The sequence below is a fragment of the Toxorhynchites rutilus genome, chromosome 2 (genome assembly GCF_029784135.1).
Source record: "Toxorhynchites rutilus septentrionalis strain SRP chromosome 2, ASM2978413v1, whole genome shotgun sequence".
Taxonomy (NCBI): Eukaryota; Metazoa; Arthropoda; class Insecta; order Diptera; family Culicidae; genus Toxorhynchites; species Toxorhynchites rutilus.
This window is the reverse complement of record NC_073745.1, coordinates 100,590,499-100,615,951: the sequence shown is the minus strand read 5'-3', so window position 1 is coordinate 100,615,951 and position 25,453 is coordinate 100,590,499. Positions and strand designations below refer to the sequence as shown.

At 36.2% G+C, this 25,453-nt stretch overlaps 1 protein-coding gene across 6 annotated transcripts in view; it reads right to left on the bottom strand.

The window, feature by feature from the left end:
* The window catches only part of LOC129764251 (dnaJ homolog subfamily B member 6), a 299,378-nt gene that overhangs the window by 126,312 nt on the left and 147,613 nt on the right, over window positions 1-25,453 (bottom strand). For all 6 annotated transcript variants that reach the window (XM_055763163.1, XM_055763166.1, XM_055763169.1 and 3 more), the window contains one exon: window positions 2,786-2,861. The gene's annotated coding sequence lies outside the window, so the exon portion shown is untranslated. The remainder of the gene's footprint in view (window positions 1-2,785; window positions 2,862-25,453) is intronic.

The window sequence follows — 25,453 nt, the reverse complement described above, 5'->3', positions numbered from 1 at the left end:
TTGACGGAATTTCATTTTTTCCATATTGGTGACGAAATTCCCTGATATTCCCTGACATTATTTGGATTCTCTGATTTTTCCTGATTTTCAAGGATTTTCAAGGTAGTCGACACCCTGATAATCCACAAATCATCCATATATCGAAAGAAGGGCACTGCTACAGGGAAAAAGTTTTGATAACAACAGCTCTTTCATGTTTTCTTTTTTGAAAATTTCTACTTATGTTTTATTCTTAATAATTAGAGCATTAAGAACTTGTAACTTACGAGAACTAACACACAAAAATGCTACGAGTATCACATTTGTTTTCATTACGTGCTTTCAATGAGTCTCCATTGAGAAATACATCTATATCAGAAGCTATGAGAGATAGAAAGTCTTTGACATATGTCAATATTTGAATATTATCTTAAACTTTGTTTTTCAAAATGATATATCGATCACCTGAACCGGCCCAGTAGTTCAAAAGTTATGATTTTTTTGAAAAAAAAATTTTTTGGGAAAAAGAGGAAAAATCATTTTTCGGCCCATGGGAAATTTCGAAAAATCATAATTCAAGAACAAAAAATAATGTCTCTCTGAAACTTGGATATGCTATGTAAAAAATCCTCAGCCTTCAAGAAAAGATATAAAAAATATGAAGCAAAACAAATGAAGCATAAATTTCTGCATAACTCACGAACTAATCAAGCAAACGGAACCAAATTTGTCATATGGAGGTTTTAGGGGGCAATAAATATTTCTATGTTGGTTTGACACTCCTCCCCATTCTCTAAAGGAAGAGGGGGGGGGGGGTCTGAATAACTCGAGAGCTAATCAAGCAAATGGAATCAAACTTGGCATATAGAAGTTTTAGAGATCGATAAATGTTTCTATGGTGGTTAGACACTTCTCTCCTTTCTCTATAGGGGTCCGCTATACAAATGAAACACAAATTTTTGCATAACTCGAAAATTTATCAAGTAAATGAAACCAAATTTGGCATGTGAGGGATTTAGGGAGCACGAAACGTTTCTATGGTGAATAAACACACCTCCCCCTCCCTAAAAGGGGGGCTGCCATACAAATGAGGCATAAATTTCTGCATAACTCAAGCACTAATGAAGCGAATGGAACCAAATTTAACAAATGGAGGTTTAGGGAGCAATAAATATTTCTATTTTGGTTTGACACTCCTCCCTCTCTCTAAAGGAGGTTTACTGAATAATTCGAGAACTAATCAGAAAAATTGAATCAAACTTGACATATAGAGGTTTTAGATATCGATAAGCGTTTCTATGGTGGTTCAACACTCCCCTCCCCTCTCTAAGGAAGGGCTGCCATACAAATGAAACACCATTTTTGTATGACTCAATAACTAATTAAGCAAATGGAACCAAATTTGGTATATGAAGGTTTTAGGGGGGCAATAAATGTTTCTATGGTGGTTTGACACTCCTCCCCCTCCCTAAGGCAGCATAACTCGAGAATCAGTCAAGGAAACGGAACCAAATTTGGCATGTGGAAGTTTTAGAGGGCAACGAATTGTTTCTATGGTGGTTCGACACTCCTCCCCTTCTCTAAAGGAGGTATGAAATTATTGCGATACAACCTATTTCAACTTCCTGAGATTTTCATAAGGGCGTATACAAATAATTGGATTTTTCTTTAAAAAAATTGTAACTAGAAATCCAGTTGTCTGATTCAAATATTGTGTTCATCAAAATTGTTGGAAAGTCAATCAACTTCCTAGGAAAAATAACACATCGATTTTTTTGGTGAAAAGTTCAACGTACCTATAAAGTATTCCAGAGCGCCATCTGAGTTTGCCGTTAGAAAGAATATTAATTTATTCCACTTTAGAGATAAAGTTCTATCACTCATTCGAGCTTGCTCGTCAAAACGAGCATACGATCCACGCTACTTTACAAATGAATCACGGTTCAAAAAAGAGCCGCGTTCCAAAAGAGTCTTGGCTCAAAAAAGAGCCACGGTTCAAAAGAGTTTGGCTCAAAAAAGACCCGCGGTTCAAAATAAAAGCCACGGTTCAAAATAGTTTCGACTAAAAAAGAGCCGCAGTAAAAAAAAGTCTGGCTTAAAATAGAGCCACGGTTCAAAAGAGTCTTGGCTCAAAAAATAGCGGTGGTTAAAAGAAGCTAATGTTCGAAAGAGTCTCGGCTCAAAACAGAGCAGCGGTTCAAATAAAAAAGGCGGCAGTTCAAAAGAGTCTCGACTCAAAAAAAAAAGGCCGCAGTTCAAGAGTCTCGGTTCAAAAAAGAGCAGTGGTTCAAAAAAGAGCCTCGGTTCATAAAAGAACCGTGGTTCATGTATTAGTGAAACACATTTATTTGTGAAAAATGAAAAAAATGTATATATTTTTTTCGAAACCACACCTATATGGGTATCAAATGAAAGGTCTTGACCAGTAGAACACAGTTATTTGAAATCACTCTGTTTTTTGAAATGAACTGTTTTGTCCATCTCTATATCAGATTTTGTGATGGAAAACCCCGATGTTTTGCAAAAAATAATAAGAAAATAAATCAATCATTAATCATTAATCAGATAAAACGATAAATTGTGCTAGATAACAGATAAATAGTGATTCGAGGAAGGTCCCAATGCTCTTTGGCCTATTATCTGTGAGGTTTGAAGGCAATCTCCGACGGTTTTCAGTGATCTTGCAGTACAATTATAGATTGCTTGTTCAGAATATGATGTACGAATTGTAATCGAAGTCATGACTATGAAATCGTCATCATGTTCATACCGTAGTCATTTTAGGGAAAATATATAACAAACTTACCTAATACTGTACGTTGACCCTACTGACTACGCACTATATTCACTGGTTGATAATGCTTCTCACGTTTTTTTGATTTCTAAAAAGAGAGAATAATAAAATTTAATCAGTATTCGTTCCAATTTCTCATGTGATAAACATTTGTTTGTTTTTGTTTTTGCGTAAAAGTTGTGTCGTGAAGCACATATTGCCAAGATAACCTTGAAAGTGTGCTAAATCGAAATTCATCTGCTGATTTATGTTACGAGAGAACTTCGCATAGATTTAGCAAATCGTTCCGATTGAACGGATGTTTGCGCGAGGATTCCCCACTTAGTATTTTTTTGACACCTACCATACTTAACCTAGAGGCGAAGATCAATGACCGTCTCAGATATCAGGAAATGGAACTGATTCGCTGAAAAAAAAACCATCAAAAGTCTTATCGAATCGATGAAGGCGATAGAAACTCAAATGTAACGCTGATTGATCCGGATGGATAAATATTAAGCAACTCACCAACCCGTGTCCGATGGGCCCGAACGCGTGAAATTGAAGTTTCAATCGCTGATGTAAATGCGTGAAAAGTTGTACATACAATGAGCGTTTGTAACGAAACGCGCAGCGAATTGAGTCAGTGTATGTACTCAAAGGAATTAACACACTCCACGGCTTGATGGGATGGGCGAGGGTGACATAACGCGGAACGAAAGCGGAAACGCGGAGGAGTTTCATTCAACGCCGTGGCTCTTTTTTTCCTCCCCGGTATTGAAAGTGGATCAATATTTGAACCTGCGGTTCGCGGGTCCAAGTCCGTTGGCCCCAATAGAGTCGGCTTGGTGGCTTGGTCAATAGTGGTATGAATGACGAGGGGTGAGTAGCGATTTATTTGTTGACATGTTTGCGGGTAAAAAATGCGGTCTCGATTAGCATATACCCTGTGAAATGAGGGGCTGTTGCTTGGGTTGTGGGGTTGGGTTTGATAAAGACCGTAATTACTATGAATCAGGAAGGAAGAAGAGTGGTAGCAAACGTCGTTGGCCCTAATTAGGTGAAATCGCGGTCATCAGATGTGGTGGGAAAAATCAAAAAAGGCTTTTACACTGGGACAAAATACGTTCGGAACGGAACTCGACAAATCATATCAAGCTATTTCCGTTTGATAGAAATAATAGTTGGGCCCTAATTTAATCAGAAAATAACCGAGCAACACAAGTTTAATTACTATGTCGTAAACATGACGAAATTGAATGATTTTTTGTAATAGGAATAGGAATAGGAATAGGAATAGGAATAGGAATAGGAATAGGAATAGGAATAGGAATAGGAATAGGAATAGGAATAGGAATAGGAATAGGAATAGGAATAGGAATAGGAATAGGAATAGGAATAGGAATAGGAATAGGAATAGGAATAGGAATAGGAATAGGAATAGGAATAGGAATAGGAATAGGAATAGGAATAAGAATAGGAATAGGAATAGGAATAGGAATAGGAATAGGAATAGGAATAGGAATAGGAATAAAAAAAAACAATATTTCTCAGCGCATATTTTCTTGTCTTCTGAAGCTTCATGACAATATGGTACAACTAACTTATCAACCTTGCCATTCTAAACATAGCTTTTGCAAACCATAGCCACTGAATTGCCGAAAGTTCAATGTTTTCATTAATCATTTTGCGTTTCGCCGTCAAAATGTGTCACAAGCTTCGCACGCTAAATAAACCATTTCGTCCCTCGCGCGGGGAAAATATTGTTACGCAACACGCTCTGCTCACAGTGATTAACATAGTTACAATGCATTGCGTTAATGAGGGCGAAAACGCTGGCCGCTGGCACACTTCTGCTTCATTGTCACGGAAGCGGGAGGCGGCCAGACAAAGAGGGGGAGTTAGTGGAGACGCCCAGCTATTTATCTTATTCAAAAAATTTCGACGCTCTATCGAAGAAAGTTGCGCACTCAGAAAGACCATCAAGTAATTAACGATATTTCCCCCACTTCACCCGCAAGCTGGGGTCGTCCCTTGTCTCGCGGTATGCAAATGGTATAAATATATACAGTCGGAAACACGCAAATCTATTTTAAGAACTCTGTCCTGAAAGTAAGTGAAACCCAAGTGGTGGCGGCGGAACGAGAATATTGCGCCAATTTTGCGTGGGGTATCTCAAGAAGCGCGTTTGGACTTGACTTGGATCCCCATTGGTGTCGAAAGGTGATGGGAGTAGCTAGCGACTGACTTCTCAATTCCGTGATCACGTGGATTGTCGTGGTCAAATTTAGTTTGGAATAAATATTTTTGCCTATTATTTTTATTGTTGTGGTATTATGTATGTATAAATAAGTATTAGCACATTTTTCGGGGATTACGTTTGTCGAGAAATGATTCGCTAGTCATAATCTAACACGATTTAGGTGACATGCAGAAGAACGAGAGCAAATGCGAAATAGTTTAGGGATTTGAATTTTCGATTGTTGGGAGAAAGAAAAATTATTTGCTTTATTTCTCTAATGACATTTGACATCTCAAAAACTAGTTAGACAACCTGTAAACTAGTTAGCGACTGAGTATGGAATGAATATTTTTTCTGATTATCCTAAACATCACTGATTTTACACTTCCGAACGAAATATTTTGTCGAATCACACAGCGCAATGAGGATGGGCGTATAATCTTCAATATCAAAGCACGCTCGGTGTTAATCGAATAAATAAAAAATCAGCAGAATAGTTATAAAAATTATAAAAAATATAATTTTTATATATATTTATTATTAATAGGAAAACAAAAATTAACAAAAAAAAGAAAACCAAAATAAGAAAGATTACAATTTTTTTTAAATAAAAAAATTAGTTTTGTTGTTTAATGTTTCTATTTTCGCATTTTTTGTTAAATTTTGTGTTTTTTTTAAATTTTTATAATTTTTAGGTTATTTTCGATTTTGTAAATTAATTGTAAATTTAATTTTATATTATATTATGTTTTTGAATTTTGAAACTTGTCAATTTCTAATTATATGAATTTAGGATTGTGAGTTTTGAGAATTTTATGTTTCTCAAGTGTTGCGAATTTTGAAACTAATAATTTTTGTTTCGAATGCTCGATTTGTATGTTCTTTATATCGTGTAATTTTTGTATTTTTCATATTTATAATATGAAAAATACAAAAATTGTAAATTGAAAATATGCTAAATTGAACATTCACAAAATGGAAATTTTCAAAATTGGAAAATGAAACATTCAAATAAAAAAAAAATATATTGAAAATATATTTAATTTTACTTTCCAAATTGAAAACTCAATTTCAATTAGTGTTCACAGGAACGAGAATAAGCAAATTGAAATTTACAAAACTCTAAATTTGCCAAATTCGAAATTCACAAATTTTTACTAATTCGAAATAAACAAAAGTAGAAATTCACAAATTACGAAATTCACAAAATTCATGAATTAAAAATTCACAAAACTTAAAACTCAACTTAAAAATTCACAAACTTCAAAGTTCACAAAACTCGGAATTAACAAAATTCGAAATTCTCTAATTTCGATACTAACCCAATTAATCAGTGAATATTGAAAATTGTGAAAATTGGAAATTGCTCAAATAAAATAAACAAAATAAAAAAATAAAAAAATCGAAAATTTTATATTAATGAAATATCAAAAATAAGAAAAAATTTAGACATTTGGAAATTTGAAGTTTGTTTTATGGAAAAAATTCAAAAATTCGAATAATCAAAAATTGAGAAAATGAAAGTACAGAAAACTGAAAACATGGAAAGTTATGAATATTGAAAATTGTTATGAATTTATGAAAATTGTGAAAATTGGAAATTGCTTAAATAAAATAAACAAAATTAAAAAATCAAAAAATCGAAAATTTTATATTAATGAAATATCAAAAATAGAAACAAAGTTGGACATTTGAAAATTTGAAGTTAATTTTTTGGAAAATCAAAAATTCAGAAAACTAAAAATTCGAATAATCAAAAATTGAGAAAATAAAAGTACGAAAAACATGGAAAATTATGAATATTGAAAATTTTTGAAATTAAAAATTTGCAAAAGTAGAAAATATGAAAATTACAAATATGAAAAGTACAAATTAGAAAAATGAAAAATATGGATTTCAAAAAGTAAAAATCCCCAAAACTGAAATTAACGTTAAATTTGGAAAGTGGAAAAAAAAATTAGAAGATTGAAAATATGAAAAATTTGAAATGTAGAAAAATGTAAATTTGGAGGGTTGAGAATTTGAAAAAAAAAGAATAATCTGAAAATCTAAAAAAAAAATAGAAAAATTGCAAAAAGTACAAAAACTATAAAAATTACAGAAATAAGGAAAAAAGAAAAATTTGAATAATTTATTGAATTAATTTATGCAGAAATAACAATCTGCTAAATCTAAACATTCGCAAAAATAAAAATTTCCAAAATTGAAACATGCAAAAGTGAAAATTAAAACAAAAAAAGGAAATTAATTAAAATTCGCAAAATTGAAAGTAAATTTTGACACCCACGAAATTAACTAACCTAAAATTCACAAAATTCGAAGCTTTGAAAAGTAAAATTCACGAAACTCTTAATTCACCAGATTCACATATTTCGAAATTCACTCAATTCGAAATACAAGAAAGTTAAAGTTCAGAAAATTCAAAAATCACTAATTTTGAAACTAATTAAATTGACCATTGAACATATATAAATAATAAAATTTTGAATATGGGAAATTAAACATTTGGAAAGTTGAGAATCTGTAATATTAAAAATTTAGAAAGTAGAAAAATTAAATTAAAATTAAAGAAAATATTAAAAATTCACAATTCACAAAACTCACAACATTGAGCAAAAAACAAATATCGAACCTGGAAAGTGCAAAATAGAAAAAAAATGAAAATACGGAAATTTAATATTTCGAAAATTTTAAATATACAAAAACAAAGATTAAAAATTCAAAATTTGTTAAATTAAAAATGTGTAAAATTGGGAAAAGTTGAAATTTGGAAATTAAATTGAAATTAGAAAATTGAAAATACGAAATATTAAGATTCAAAATTTGAAAGAAGTTTAATTTGGAAAACTGAAAATTTTCAAAATAGGAAATGGAAAAAAAATTGCAAAATTTGAAATGCCAAAACTTTGTAAAATCAAACAGTTAAAAAAGAGAAAACTTCCAAAACTTCTGAATAAAAAATTGAGAAAAATTAAATAACGAAAATTTTTGAATTTGTAAAATTTAGAAAGTTGAAAAGTTGTAAAAATAGAAATGTAGAAAAATTGTGAATTCAAAACTTTGTAAAACGTAAAAATTTGTGAAAATTCAAAATATGTAAAATTAAAAATTTGGAATACTTTAGTTATTTTTGCAGGAGCATATTACCAGCATTCATAAAACATGTTTCATTTTCCGAGTTCTGTGTGTGCTCCTTGAATGACTTATGAGTGTATAGCAGAATAGGATGTGGATTCTCAAACAAAAAGGAAAAAAAAACAATACAGAACAAACAACAGACCGCCACAACAGACTGAAGCGAGTAAATATTACGATTCTATGCTAAACAAACTCTCGCTGATGGCTAATGCGGTTGGATGCTCATTTCGTCTCGCTACCACCAGTGATCCCATTATAACGAATAAATAAGTCTAGCCACCCATTATTCCGGTCTGAGACCACACCGGAAGAAGAGGAACACGAGCAATATTGAGCTAACGATGGCACCAGCAACCACACTTACAAAAATCGAGCCATATTTTAATCCTTCTCCTGTTGACTCACCACGTTGAGAACATTCGAAGGCGAGATGGGTTCGGTCAAAGTCCTCGACTAGACAGACACAAAAATCCGACGACAGCTGGTCGATTGAATCTCATCGGAAAGGGTCATCGTCCGTTTCGGAAACGGATTAAAAGTCTGACTCTCCCTCTCTCTCTCTCTCTGTGTCAAAGCACATAGAAGAACCGTTTTTCGATATTAATGTTGGAAGAAGCTATCGTATATGCTAGTTCGGTGAGAAGCTTCACACCTACGCGCTTGAACTCATTCCACCCCAAGAAGTTCGTCTCGTCTCTCTCAAACGACACAGCGTAGCCACCAGAGTTTCAAAGGAAAACCATAGAATCAATGACCGTAAAATTGATTTGAACCCGCGTAGAAGATTAATCGTCGCTTCGATCGCCGGTCTTTCTATAGGACCAACTAATAGTGGCGGGGGAAAACGACAGAGACGTCCCGAATGCTGCCACCCGAGAGATTGACGTGAATCGTTTATAGATATAACCGACCGGCAGCAGCAATTGGCCAGCCGAGGCGAGGAATTTCTTTGTGTCAGCCATCACAAATGGTACTTCGTTGTGTGTCGTGGAGAATATGCTGAGTCGACCCACGCGCCCCTTCGGCAATGCGGCCTATGCGAGGAAGAGGAATGCGCTCCGGCAATAATAGTTTGCATCAGCGTCGCAAAACGGCGTGAATAGGCGCAATTTGAACCGTATAGTTTTCCTCTATGTGACTCATAAAGACGGGAATTTCCGATGCAATCGGAGGTGAAGTTGTGGAATCTCGCTGCTGCTGCCCCTGAGAAGAATAGCATCGTTTTGATTGCATTTCCACTGACGAGGAAGAAAGGAACGCTTCATCGCGAGGATAGTGAAGAAGAATACAAATTACTGAAGTTCATTTGATCACAAAAGCGACCACCATAAAACATTTTCAAGTGGAACTTAATCATAAAGTGACATCTCAAGTTGTCATCATTATCATTGCTCTACGCTCATTACCATCGCCGGCAGTAGGTAGTGCGATGTTGTTTGTTGAAACACGTGAAAGGAAACTACCTTATTTGTATGCTAATTGCGTACCTTCTTTCCCCAGAATGTAATGATTACCACTGCTCTCTAGGAGGGTGAGGCATTCACCGCAGCAGCATATATCAGATGCACGTGAGTCGTTAGTTCAATTTCCTCTCTCTGTCACGTGCATTGTTTTATGAGTGAACAATTCCACAAAGAGTCGTCAATTCGCCGCTACCTATAACTGCTTTGAATTTCTTTAGACTTTCTCCATGTGATGATGATGGCTACTCAAAATGCAATTTTTCATTTTCACATGACCAATTTCAGGTTTAGGTTTAGGTTTAGGCTAAGCGTAAAGCATCCCCAATTGTAACATACTGTCATCAATTCTTTTTCATAACAGACGATCGATCACAAACAAGGCTATTTAAGAACTTTTGTGACACTATCTCAGACTGCGACGTATTTGTCTTGGGATGGACAAAAATAAGACTTTGGAAATATGCCTTAAAAGCACATGCTACCATAAAACAAAGCATACAATCAACCTTACAAAATCACTCATATCGACAAATCATCATTCAATCACGAATTTATTGCATTTCATGTTGCACCTTGTTCACGCTTGCAAAATATAGCGCTGCTCCTCTTTTTTCGCACTCAATAAAGTAAGTATATCTTCTCCTTCGTGTACTTTTATTCATAATTTTATTCAATACGTGATATTAATCGGAAGTTTTCCCATGCACTTTAAGCTTACATTCAAACGAGCGAGGATCTGAATTGACGCTAATTGGAAGTAATCCCATTTTTCCAAAAAACTGTTCTGTACATTTCTATCAACTTTCTGTGCTATCAATAACGAGCAACTGGTGTATGGGCGAAGCACAATTTTTATATACCACTATGAATCGAGTGCGCGTAAATTACTTGCGCGAAATGGGAATACAGTGAACAAGCACAATAACAAGTGAGGGTCACTTTGAAGAGAGGAAATATTGCAACTTATGATCAGCCCGTTTCCAGCTTATCTATACAGCCATTCCATGCCAAACCGATATAGTGGTTCTCAGATTTTCGTCAAAAGTGGTAATTTTGTTCTTTACTAGGTTGCTATAGTATCACTTCTTTTCCGCACCGCAGGTTGCTAAATACGATTGCTATTACTAGAAGAAATGACAAGTGTCAGTTAATTCTCTTTTCGTCGCGTTCATTTTTTGGTACATAAATGTAATATATACACTTTCGAAATAATATTTCAGAGCAAAATAAAAAAAAAAGTCACAGGAGGGTTGTGTCCGAGACACGACCGCATAATTGACGTAGGATTCCGTCAATTTATCTGTTACATGCTGATTTTGGATATGTTTGAAGAATTACATTGTTAAACTCTTCGATAGTGATTTGGTGGCCCTGTAAAGTTTTGTCTGGTTGTTAGGAATTGTTTGTTCACTCCACCAATGTCCATAACCGATTGATAATGATAAAAAGATGGTGATTAGTCATTTGATGGTGCGTATCACGATAGAAGATGCCTGAGTGGAATGAGATATGATGAAAGTCGCCCTCTGTGGCCCTGGACGAGCTGGCTCCTGTGTTATTTATGGATGAAATAAAGAAAAAAAACTCATCAATGTAATATAAGACAATTATCATTATCGAACACAATTATCAAGTTTTCTCATCAGAATAAAAAGTGTTATTTTATTATAGAAAAATTATATATGAAATGGAAAAGGCAATTTCACTTATAATTTTTACTTTCTGAGTGTTTACTCAACCCATTTCCATTTTCGCTTTGAAGCCAACGGAACACGATGGTACATATCTCAATGCGAATTCCAATTGGAAATTTATATCGGACATTGATATGAAATTTCACGAAGCAACCAACATAAAAGTTCCAAATTTAAATTTTATCGAACATAAGTTCTATTCATTGAAATATCATTCTTTAATTAATCCATCGAAAGATTCTTATTGGAACGAAAATAAAAAAACACTCATTCATCGTTCCCTACTTATTCGCCAGCACGTATGCAATCAGCACTGCCCACGCTAGTTACAATGAGCACTATCCATTTGAGCGCATCGTTAGTTAAACTATCGACCACGAGGGTATTTACATGATAATTTCCCCTAGACACCTTGGATTAGAAATCTCTGTTAGGGAATACACTTTGGTGGGAACAAAAGTTCCCTCTACTTTGATGTACCGATTTCTCCGTATCTTCAATTTCGACCGATCAGAACGAGGTATTTCCGTTTGGAGATTTTTTGATTGTTGGCTAGTTAGTTTAATATGATATATTATTTTATCAAATGTGATGAATTGTTATGGAGTGCTCAGATCGATTGATGCAAATATCTCGTAAATCCATCAAAAAATAACTGACCAATAATTATAAGTACATGAGCCGTATTTCCGTTAGGATAGGGGTTGAGATTTTCCAATTATTCGATAGTTAGTTTCATGACATATATTATTTGATTCAATGTAAAAAATTGTTATGGAGTGCCTTAATTGATTGACGCAAAAATCTCATCAATCGATCATGAAATGACTGAGCAATAAGCGTTTGAAATTGGACAATTTTCACGATGTGTACCCCAATATGTTCCCGAAAGACGTAATCCTACGTCAAAAAATAAATACATATAAATTTTATCAATTCAAAACTGCCTTCGGGCCTGCTAGTTCGATGGGAGATTAATCTGCCTCCCTAAATGAATATTGCTCATGGCGTCGCTTGGTGCCGCCGAAAGCAGACTCGTTTGCTGAGTGCTGAGCGACAATGAAAATGTCTTTCTAAAGGTAGGTCGAGAAAGAGTATGAACTAGTTTTCTTCGCAAGGGCCCTTCTCAGGGCTAGAGACGGATGAACGTAAAGTTTAAAGTCTCTATAATTCAAAAGAAGAAAAATATTGCTACCAGATGTCACGAACTTCGACATTTTTGCAACTATGGTGCTACTCGCCCGTGTAGTTGGCGCAAAGGCACCGCAAAAATATTATTTTATAGAATTCCTTCATGCATTTGTCTGATACGGGCTGTGTATCGTTCGTTCTTGTTTTTGAAGGGACTTTAACCCAAAGGCCATTCGTCCCTACGGGCTGTGTATGACTGGAGCGTTCCGTTATATACATGCATGCATATATCCTTCGCTTCTTTTGCCAAATCCAGTAAAAAAGGTGATTGATGAAACGTATGTTTTTGACGTGATACGTTCCATGTTAGTTGTTAGTAGAAAATGTAAAAATAAACAGTATTTTTGATCGGTTTTATATAGTTTTTGTGGTAAGTGGAAAACAGTAAAATAAAGTCTTTTGTTTCAAAACAAACTGATAGTCCTGAGAAGGACTACAATGGTTTAATGGGTTGTACGGAATCTGCTGCGTTTCAGTCGGATGTAGCAGTTTAGTTTTGGGAGCGGTAGCTTTTACGGATTCGCTGATGCTTTCCATGACTTTGGCGCCATCGGCTTCTGTGCGTCGATTTGCGAGGGTTTGATTGGCACCACCACGACGAGCTAAACGACGGATAGCGGGTGTGATACGATGCGATGCAATGCACTTCGCTCCTCTGCCTCCTTTGCCGTATCCAATTGTTGATGTGAAGAGGAGCGCACCAGCAATGCACACTAGATTTAATTCGATGCTCTCCGCTGCTTCCTCTTCTTTGCTCCCTTTGCCGCACCGCATCCATCGTTGCCGATGGCTTCCTCTCCTTTGCCGCACCGTATGGTGTTGGTTGATTTGTAGAGCACTGCACACTAGAAGCCCAGGTGTTTGCCGATCTAAGCGTTGAACGAGAATGAGAAATCCAAAAATGCTACCGTCCTTTTATATCAGTTGGTATGTGAGAAATAGGCGCCCCCCACTCGCTCGCCATGCAAATGTTTGACATATCGGGGAACGAAAGAAGCGAAGCAGGCGAAAAAGAAATGACGTCAATTTCGACCAATCAGTACCGTTTGGATAGGGGTTGAGATTTTTCAATTGTTCGATAGTTAATTTCATGATATAAATTATTTTATTCAAGGTGAAAAATTGTTATAGAGTGCCGCAATGTGTTGATGTAAAAATCTCTTCAATCCGTCATGAAATGACTGAGCAATAAGCGTTTGAAATTGGACATTTTTCACGATGCGATCGATATTCGTTTTTCAATTTGTACCCCAATATGTTCCCGAAAGACGTAATCCTACGTCAAAAACGAACACAAGACGAATGAAACCCACAACAGATGTTTGACGTTTGTTGAAAATAGCAACACCTTGCTCGGTTGCTATCGCGTTGCCAAATTTGTTAACTCACTATTCACCGAGAGGCAGATTACTATTTCCCACACCTGAACCGCAACCACCAGTGGGGTTGCTGCGTTATGGTGAGGGTTGTCAAAATGTCTGTAACAACGCATTGGTGCGGATGCCCTTAGAGAGAGGGAGGTGTGTCTATCCAACATAGAAACATTTATTGCACCCTAAAACCTCCACATGGCAAATTTGGGTTCGTTTGCTAAATTGATTCTCGAGTTGTGCGGAAATTTGTATTTAATTTGTATGGTAGCGGCCCCTTAGAGGGGGAGGAGGAGTGTCTATTCAACCTTTATTGCACCTTAAAACCTCCACTTCCCAAATTTGGGTTCGTTTGCTTGATTAATTCTTGAGTTATACTAAAATTTGTGTTTCATTTGTATGGCAGCCCCCCTTAGACAGGGGGGAGGTGTGTATATCCGCCATAGAAACATTTATTGCATCATAAAACCTTCACATGCTGAATTTGGTTCCGTTTGCTTGATTAATTCTCGAGTTATGCTGAAATTTGTGTTTCATTTGTATGGCAGCCCCCCCTTAGAGAGGGGGGCGGAGTCTCAAACTATCGTAAAAACCTTCCCCGACATACAAATTTTTACGTCGATCGGTTCAGTAGTTTCCGTGTACATAAGAATCAGACAGACAGACAGACATACAGACAGAAGTTCATTTTTATATACAGGTCGGACTCGATTATATATAGCCGACCATTTTTTTTCAACAATTATTTTCAAATCCTATACATAATCGAATCTCAAGAAAACAATTTTTTCATTAATGTATGAATGTCAAACATTAACCATCCTGTACTCGCGTGCAAAATCGTAACACGTATACTCGCGCACGGTGTCACAGACCGAAAATTGAACTTCTCTGTAATGTTGCCATTGTGTATTTTTCAGGCTTTATTGGCATTTATTTGAGGAAGATGGTATGATTGAATGAAAAAACTCCGAAAAGTATGTTTTCTTCGTCTTTATTATATTTTAATAGTCATCTAATTCAGCCTCCTCAAAACCGAGTAATTTTTGATACTCCAACACAAATATCGAAATTTGAATTTTTCACTGTTATTAATTAAAAGTAAGCAACTGAATATAATTCATGGAAGTATAAAGAGTTATAAAATAAAATGAAAACGTATTAATCGATTGTGGTTTCATTGGAGTAAGAATCAGAACATAGCATAACTACATGCTCAAAACAAACATATTTTCACATTTCATGCAGTTGTCGCATGTTTTTCGGGTCTTTTATCTAAGAGAAGAATGTATAACGACCTTCTAGATAATTACCAGATGATAAAGGTTCTGGAATATAAAGTTTACATATTTCTAATATTCTTTGTCTCTGTATTCTTGGTAAACTAAGAATTAATACCTTTTTTTAGATGGGGCATAAAAAGATGATATAAAAGGATTTCTAGTAACTTCCTTTTCTTTTTCTTGTTTTCTTGTCGATATTGTTCATTATAAAAAAATATCCCCGAAACTGTAATTGTTAAAAATTACCATAAGCCACCGAGTAGTTTATAGTTTACTGTTTACAATTCTTCCACAAGTGAAATTCTTTCACAAATGTGTATATGTATGTCCATTATATTTAGCGAATAACTATACGAAAGTCAAACATTTATACTTTGCGTTTGAACGTATGAATCTAACGACGAATATATCGAGGAATAGTTAATATATGAATTCGTTCAATCCATTTACAAAAGGGACTGAAATCAAAAAAGAATAGTCCGGTAATGATCTTATGCATTATATTCTATAAATATTCCACGCCACTAACATTAATTTATACATTTCATTCAAAAATATTCTAGAATATGAAAAAAGACACTTGTCTGAAAAAGTTACTCCTAGACTCGCGTCGGCGTGTCAGACCGAAAGTGTTAAAAAGTGGCACACGTCCCCTTTGCACCAACACATGCGACACGCTAAACGATGACGAACGACGAATAACGAAGCTAGAGAGAATCGCAAAATCGTAGTGTTGATATTTTCTGAGAAATGAACAATAATTCGATTTCTCGGTCTGACAGACCAATGCGCGAATATAGGAGTGTTAAAAGAAAATGGCTGCGTTCATATGCAAATCGTCAGAAAAAAGAAGTTGTGATGTTTGTGTGTTTGCTGTATCTTGTGTGGAAGTGAGAGGAAGATACATAATGAGAATGACGCATTATTCTTCGGCTGTGATAGCTAAAAATTCAGTAGCTTGTGGTGTGAGCAATGTTGCCAGAACAAATTTGTTTAGTTTTAATGAGAATGGCTAGCGATTGTGTTAAAAAGTGTTACTTTCTCGTTGGAAGATGATCACGAGACTGAATAGAGCGTAGGAAATATCCAAAAATTTTAATGACGGATTAATCGATTCGTTGGCATTTTTGCTTCCGCTATGGTTGCATAAGGATACCTTCGGACCGTGTGACGAGTTATGAATTGTATCGCCTGTTCAGTTTATTCCAGTGGTGCTCTTTTCAGATTACCCAGGGACAACTTTCACTGTCGTGTGAACATACGATAGATGAGTGAGTTTTCGTCGTGTAATAAATCATATCGTCGGTTTATTTTTTCCCAGACCTATTGTAGTCTATCATAAAGTAATAGTTAATTAGTGTAATAATGTGTCTCCGAGCGAAATTTATTTCGGTTTCTTCTTCCACCCTCACTTTCACATGTATACGAATGCATTTGTGTTGAGTGCATGATGTAGCCTGTTCGAGAGAATGTGTTTCTCTGGAGAAAGGACTGGCAGCTTTCCCGGAAAGAATATGAGAAAGAGAAGCACAAGATGTGTCAGAAAAATCAAGATAAGTACTAATCAGAAAAATTGAAATCTTACGATTAAATTCCCAAATCATATGGCTTTGACATTGACATTAATCACATCACTTACCGCAGTGAATCCTGATTCTTACCTTTCCTCACTAACAACTATCCTTTCCATGATAATCGCTATGGAACCACGCTATAGAGGCGACCCTTCTGGCCTTCGGGCGGTGATTATCATACTAACATTCCTTCCCTTCCTCTTGTGACTGTAAGGACGTGGCCGGCGTCGTTATTGACCATTTAAAGCTCGAACCACCGAAAATTGCACAACGAGAATGATTTGCTAGTCCCCAGCGTCATTCTGTGTGTTCTTTGTGCAATTTGGTTGGTTCAGGACAATCACGGAGAACAACTACGAAGTGTACAGTCTACCCAAGCTCAAGCTCAAGCTCAAAAAAGACTAGCTCATTGCCTTCAATTTTATATGTCGATTATCTGAATCTGCCCAATAGTTTAAAAGTTGTGAATGTTTGAAAAAGAATACTTTTGGAAGAAAAGGCGAAACATGATTTTTCGGACCATCGGTTGATTTTGGAAAATCATTACTTAAAAATAAAAAAAATACACCTCTAATATTTGGATATGTTATGTAAAAAATACTCATCTTTCAAGAAAAAAATATAAAAAAATATAGCGCCCTTTAGTTCAAAGACATGAAAACAACAAAAAAAAACCAAATACTATCAATAATTATGAAAACAAAATCAAATTTTTTTGCAAATGCAATATTTTTCCATGAAATACCTTCAAATCTTTTTAATTAATATGTCGATCATCTGAATCGGTCCAGTAGTTCAAATGTTATGATTTTTCGAATTATGAAACATCCAATTAAGGTTACGACAGAACTGTTTTTTATTTTCTATTCTATGTACAAAGTTAGCTTACAATCTATCCTATCTGCCTATCTTTTTCCTTCTTCTCTGTAGCCGTTTTATGACCTCGAACCGAGTCCTTATCTGTGACTGCATTTGTCGTTCGTCAGTTGCGTTCACCACATGGCTTGTTTAGTTAATGGCTAAACATAAACCCGTGGTATCTGCTTTGCCTCCTGGTGATAAGTGGATTTGTCAACGTTGGTCGATGCTGGAGTTTCATCTGTAGTGTTGATAACTTATATTTAAAATGGTTATAGTAATTTGATAATTTGGTTCGTTATCGCAAAACATTAGACCCGTATTTTTTTTATTTTTTTTATTAGGGTGACCATTTCCAATTTAGGGTTGTCCGAAAAATCAACTTTCTCCTCTTTTCTCCAAAAATGATTTTTGAACTTTTGAACCACCCATTTTTTTAAGACAGCTATTTCAATGATCGATATATCAAATTAAAGGCAATTAACCAATATTTCTTGAAGAAATATTACACTTGTAAAAACTGGATGCTCATAACTTTTTTTATCCAATTTGTTTATTTTAGGCTCATTAGCACGCGCAACCAATGTGGCTACGGAGACCCCCGTTCTCATAACTATTGATTGTTTTTGTTTTTCATAGTTTACATTGTCTCGGGACCAAGAGTGCTATATTTTTTAATTTTTTTCTTAAAGGCTAATGTTTCGACGTAGGACTACGTCTTTCATATCTATACTGGGGTGTAAGTTCAAAGTTTCGAAAACGAAAGCGTTACGCCGGAGAACGAGATTTTGAGCGTTAATAGCTTCTTCTTTTGCTCCCTTGGCCGAGTGGTTAGCATCATAACTAGCATGCCGGGTGTTCGGGTTCGATTCCCGTTCTGGTCGGGGAAATTTTTCGTCAAAGTAATTTCCTCCGACTTGCACTGTGATCACGCGTATTCTAGAGCTTGCCACTCAGAATGCATTCAAGGCGTGTTATTTGGCATAGAAATCTCAACTAAGTACTAATAAAAATGACGCAAGTAATACTACGTTGAGACGGTGAAGTTCCTCTAGGAACGTTAGTGCCATTGAAGAAGAAGAAGAAGCTTCTAAACAACTGAACGAAATGGTATGATAAACACTTCATTCGTAAGATAAAATGTCTACGTGTTATATGCTTGTTACTTTTTGATCCAAAAGCTTGTTTCAATAGCTCTAAACTTGCTTTCAAAACAGGCTATTGAAACCACACCAATCGGTATATAAGCGAGTGCCGCTCGGAAATCCACTCAGTTACGATATTGCAACGATTGAGGTACGATCGCTGGAATGGATTGATGTTTCCCTAACACAGACTTCAAAACCATGGAGCCTGTGGAAATCGGCATAGCAAATTAGATGCAAGCTGCAGGTACTTTTGCACTCAATTGCGTTTCTGAAAATTGGAATGTTTCCCTAACACAGATTTCAAAACCATGGAGCCTGTGGAAATCGGCATAGAAATTCAGATGCAAGCAGTGAGAACTTTCGTACTCGTTTGTGTTTTTGCAAATTGGAATGTTTCCCTAACACAGACTTCCAAACCATGAAGCCAGGGGAAAGATGCAAACTACTAGTACTTTTGTACTCGCTTGCATTTTTGCAAACCGGAATGTGTTTTCCCAATACAGATGCCGAAACCAAGAAGTTGGGAGAATCGGCATTGCAGATACATTCAAGTTGGCAATACTTTTATACCCCCAACCATTTTTACACTCCCGAATTCGTTTTGCTTTCACGGTCTACAAAAGCGGGTACAAATGCAACGCCTTGGCTCGATTATTCAAGACTGCATTGGAAGATATCACTTCATGTCGCAGCTCACTGAACTTCTACGCATTCCGTTTGATGATTAGGCAAAATGTTGATAACTATTTGCTGCGATAACTACTACCATAATGCATGAATTGACTTAAATATAGCTCTGCGCAGCGGCGATATCGTACCCAATATAGAGCATCCGAGGTGAGACTATTGCTAATTGAAGAAATACAATTGATTACTAAGCCAATGGCAGATCTACGTCAACCTTGCGGTTATATCATAGGTCTAACCCATCCATAGTTTTTTTTTTACATCACATATCCAAAGTTCAGAGAGCCGGTAATGCTTTTGCAAAAAAGAAAGATTTTGACTAAAAATTTGTCACTATTATTACGAAATTTACAAAATCGTTGTGTCCTCAATAAACAGCTTCATAGCCATCTATTGTTCATCACTTCGGGTATTATTTTGAAGTAAATCGAAATTTTAGACACAAGTCTTCAGTGGAAAATTTGAATGATTTGCCCTGATGTTTGCGAGGTTTTGTAGAAGCCGTTCAAGATGATTGATTATTTTTTTATTCTTGCCCTCACGGGAACAATACACAAACTGACGCATATGTCAATGCGCGCACTGCACGGAGTACTCATTGCGAACGGCTTTTCTTATTTAGCATTTTATCTTTGTTACAACACCACCATTATCTACCTTTAAAAACGCATAAAAACAACAATCCACTCTTCGACTGACGGTATGAAAACCAACGCAATGCATCTTTTCATCGAGCTCTTACCTCAGATTTGAGAACAAAAAAATGAAGAAAAACCAAAATTGCGCTGTGAGGTGAGATCTTTCATTCACAACATACTGTCGGCCGTCCGAAGCGATTTGGCTGTCACACTTCGCGTCGAGCAAAACATCTTTGTGTGGCTGTTGGCCACACTGACAAGCAAGTGTTGCCATGACTACAAAATAATTTGTATTTTTACAATATTTTCCAAACATTTTACAACAAAGAATCTGTGGTAATTAACGGTAATTTGGTTTCCACAAAGATTCTTTTTTTTTATATGACGTTTTTTTCTGTTTCTGTAGTTTTTTTTTTCTTAAATTGATTTTTTCCCAAGTTGGGCGTGAAAAACGTTGTAGTTTAAGGCATCTATAACACAAAAAAAAACAATCAATTTTTAGTTGCTTAAAATAAAATATGCAGATCATCGGCCCGTTCCAAATTTACCAATCTTTTCTATCGAAAAGTGAAATCGCAACTTCCTTTCTTCCTGAACAAAATAGAACAATTTCGTAGACCTACGTCAACAAAGTGTGTCGTGTCTTTGAAACCACCTTTCTAATTTTCTGTATCACCTTACCCTGGTAAGCTCACAGGCCTATCCTATTTAATAATTTGTTCTGCTCAGCTTCTGCGCATAGGCGTTAGCTCTGCATTATACTTCTTTCATGGATATTCTGAGAATGCATTCTGAAGCCATAAAATAACACGTCAGTCCAACACGGTAGCAAAATTTAGACTGTCGCTTGGCATGAGCAAACGCAGTGTTTATTGTATTTATAGTTACCGCTGAAAATTATAACTGAGTGGATTTCCGATGTGGTAAAGTTTTGCTTGTTTTGATCGGAACAGTTTGAGAAGCAAAAATTGGACCAATCAGAACGCGAGATTTTCGTTTATATAATCGTTTCAATCGATTGATAACAACATCTCCGCGATCTATCAAGGAGTGGTCGTGTTATGAGCGTTCGGAGTCTTCCATTCAGTTCAGTTTTTAGATTTTGTTTTTACACCCTATGTCTCACTGTTAAACGTTGCCCTAAGTTTAAAATGATTAGTTTATGATCTTTGGAACAGATTTCCTTTTTGGAATACGCTCTTATAAAAAAATGACATATTGGATAGCCATCATCATATGTAAATTATTTGCAAACATATTAGAGGTCAATGAGGGTACGTGGAATTGGAATTGAACTTAATTAACTCAATAAATTGCCTTCTTCAAACAAAATAAATCCCTCTTCAAACATATTATCCTTCTTCCATTGCTTAAGTTAAGTACTTCTCGACCGCCTACATCTCCGCCTAATAATCATCACGCTTTCGTTCGAGAGGCCCCCTAATCAAGTCAATCAAGTAAGTGCAATGTGTTGAACCTGTCTCTTGGTCGATTCGCGTCGAGCTTCTCACACATGCTGCGAAAACGCCCAACCAAGCGCTTATCCGTCGCGGATGATTAAACCATAGCGGGCCGCCGCTGCCGCACTGTAGGATGCAATCAGCAGCTTCCCGCCAATCTCGTTTCGCGATGTGGAGGAAAACGACGATCACGCTTGATTGATTAGCACTTGGGGAAGAGAGTGTGTGTGAGCGTACCGCCATTATGCCCGGGGAAATAATAATGACCGACGCCGCTTTCGAGAACGTTTTGGTTCGGTCGCGAATACACGATAGATGGATTGAAACAAGGAGCAATTCGCATTCTACGGCGTTCGGTGGTCCATGAAGTATAAACAATACAATCGGATAATTGATGGTATAATCTGGAGACCCGCTACATTATTACACCACACTTGTCCTGTAGTCCCACTCTGTGGGTAATTCCAATATCCATCCGTTTCGATATGCGTGAGCTTTGAAATAGAACTCCCGCTCTCCAATCGAGATAAGCTCATCATCGGATTTTCATCGTCAAAGTGTATCTCTTCAGCAGCAGCAGCAGCAGCAGCAACATTAGGGGCGACTGTTGGAGCTATTCATGCTATCGACATTGCGTTTCAGAGCCGATGATATGCCACAGAAGATAAATAGGAAACCCGGTAAATGGGGGCGCTCTGTTCGTCAATCTTGGGAAAATTGCATCGGAGCGGATTAAAGCCCATCATCGTAAATACAGCAGCCTACATATAAAACACCGAGGTGTGATCTACACCAGGCTTCGGAAGGTGAAGCAATATTATCGATTGTGAATATTTGTATAGTGTATAGCCAGAAGCTAATGGACGCCTTCAAAGGAATATATAATTACCGGCGTCCGGAGCAGGAGTGGACGCCCTCGGACATCAATATGCATGATATGGGACAGCCTGATAGCTGCACCGTGATAGTTTTCTATTTAACTAGCCATATGCATAGCATATAATTTTGGGAAAAGATTGAAAACTCAACGTTAGCCATTAACGTGTGATAGTTTCTCTTGTGTGAGTGACTCTCACAGTATTTCTATGTTGAAACTTTGTTGCTATCCATTCCAGAGCTTTTCATTTTGACACTAAAAGTTTAACAGTTCAATTCACATCTAAACAAACGGAAAGGTCTGGAACTAGCGTTCTGCCAGTTCTGCCTACTAAACGTCTGTCACGTAATCCTAAATATTTTCTTTAGCATTTTAACCTTCTCGACATATTTTCTCAATTTTTCTACAAAATAAACTGCGTTCCATTGACATTCAACCGAATGGAGATATTTTAATACGATGAGTAGCCCAATTTTTCAATTATTACCAACAATATTTCAATAAAACGTCAAACTCAAACATGGATCTTTATACTCTCGCCCGGTGCATTTCTTGTACAACGGTGGAGCTTAAGTTGCAAATGTTTTCCTATCTCCTCAGCATTCCCACTGCGCGCAAATTTTCACGTTCGCAAATGATTTGGGCACGATCGAACGGATGTGCTTCGCCGCTACGTTAGATGCTCGCTATCGATGCCTCGCCTTTTAAAGCACAAACCAAACGTATTCGAAAATGCATAGCATATCCAAAAAAAATCTTAGGAAAAATCTGATTCGATTGGTATCAAGATTCATACACAACTAAATGTATTACCAATGATAAAACTATTTCATAAAAAAACGTGACATTTTTCTGATGTAACACTCGCACAGATAGACGTTGCCTATCTAATAAAAATGAGGCAGTTACATCAATTGGCAATTAATCCTTCTCAGAGGCGACACGTGACCAACTGAGCTACCTGTTCAAATTCATTTGCAACATTAAAATGAAACACAAATTTCTGCATTACTCGAGAATTAATCAAGCAAATGAAACCAAATTAGGCATTTGGAGGTTTTAGGGGTGCAATAAATGTTTCTATGGTGGTTAAACTCTCCACATCCTCTCTAAGGGGGGGGCTGCCATACAAATGAAACACAAATTTCTACATCACTCAAGAATTGATCAAGCAAATGCAACCAAATTGAGCATCTGGAGGTTTTAGGGTGCAATAAATGTTTCTATGGTAGTTAGACACTCCACCCCCTCTCTAAGGTGGAGCTGCCATACAAATGAAACACACATTTCTACATTAGACCCATTCCATGAGGGTATGCACCAATGAACCAAATTTAAAATTTAGTTTCAGGAAAAAAATGAAAACGTAATTTGAATAAGCACTAGTTATATCATAAATTTCTTAAAACGAATTTGATTTTTATACGCCAACCTTTGAGAGAGGCGAGTTTAAAAATCTACATAATTACATTTAAAATATTTTAGGTTTTCACTATTTTTATGTTTCTTGAGATATCTCTGCACTTGCTTAAGCAAAATTCAATGTCTATATACTATTGAATGGACAATTAAATACTTGTTCGAAGAGCCGTGGGTAGATCTAGGTTTCATTTTGTAATTTATGAGAAACAAGCGTTTGAAAAACAGGTATTTTGAAGCGTTGTCACGTCACAAAAATAGAGCATTTTTTAATTTATCAGCTGAACCTTAGTTCAAACCTTCTCATACTTGGGTTTCTCTGAGCAAACAATGAGAGTCAACAACCCACAAGATTTGGTTAAGATCGGTCCACAAATAGAGGAGTATCAACTGTCTCAAGAAGTCGTTGTCACGTCACGCAAAGTATTCGATCCATTCCAGCGTGAGGTGGTAATATTTTGGCTCAATAAAAGCATTTTTATTCGACGTTTTTATGTATGAAACATACAAAATTAAACGATATTTTAGTGAAATTGAGAACATTTACTACAAGAATCATCAGTTGGAGAATATTTTATATTGTCTGTCAAATGCTTTTGTGACGAAACAAAACCTGACTTTTTACTGTTTCGGGCTGTTGAACATTAATGTTTGAAACGGAACTGAAACCGTTTCAAAAGACAAAAAAGAACTTTCTTCTATGTTTTGTCACCAATAGATAAACGTAGATCTCATAATATAGAATTGATTCTTGTTTCGACATCCGGTTTGCTGGTAATAGTATTGGATGACAAAAAATATGGAAACCACAAACGATTTGGTTGTTGGTTGCAGGTGTCTCAAAAGCAGAAGTATTCCATCGTTATCGATGTTTTTTTTTAAATCGAAGATAGTGTCTTCCGGTTCGTTAAAAACGGATCTAAAAGACCGGAAATGGCATGAGATTCCACAAGACGACCGTGAATGGTGGCATTGGCATGGGTACGCGAAGAAGAATGAAAAAAGGGAAAAAAATTGATAGTGAGCAGATAGGATTCGAGCGAGAGGGAGATAATATTTGAGTGTTAAGAACTTAGCCTTAGAGCGACGTGTGTGGAGTTAGACAAACAAAGTACACATCCAAATGAACACGCAAACGTCAAAGGCTATCGATCAAAGTCAACGTCCAAGCCAAAGTCAATGTCACGTGAACAAACGCCCCTGCACAGGTACGCGCACATGTACACAGATGCATACAAAGTTTTTGATTTCTTTTGATGGCAAGTTCAAATGCGTTCCACCTGTAGTGAGCGCCACTCGATGAAACAGAATTGTGCTAGCCTCTGATGTCAAGCGCCAGAGTGAACGTATCAATAATCACGATGTAAAAATTGGAGGTCGGTTAGGTACCACCCCGAATTTTCCCAAATAACGGCATACCGTGTATTACAGGTAACAGGTACATTCAATTTATGCAGTTTATATTGATAAACATATCATAAGCAATTACAATTGCCTTGTTTCACAATGTTTCACAATCTAAAAGAACATTGAACTCATTTTGCATACAGGTCAAAAATATTTCTTCTCTGTTTTCAAAGCAATTAAAACGCAAAATGGCGCTAAAACGCTAGAATGCAGAGAGCCAGAGAAAAGTCACCATGTTATCAAATTGTCATG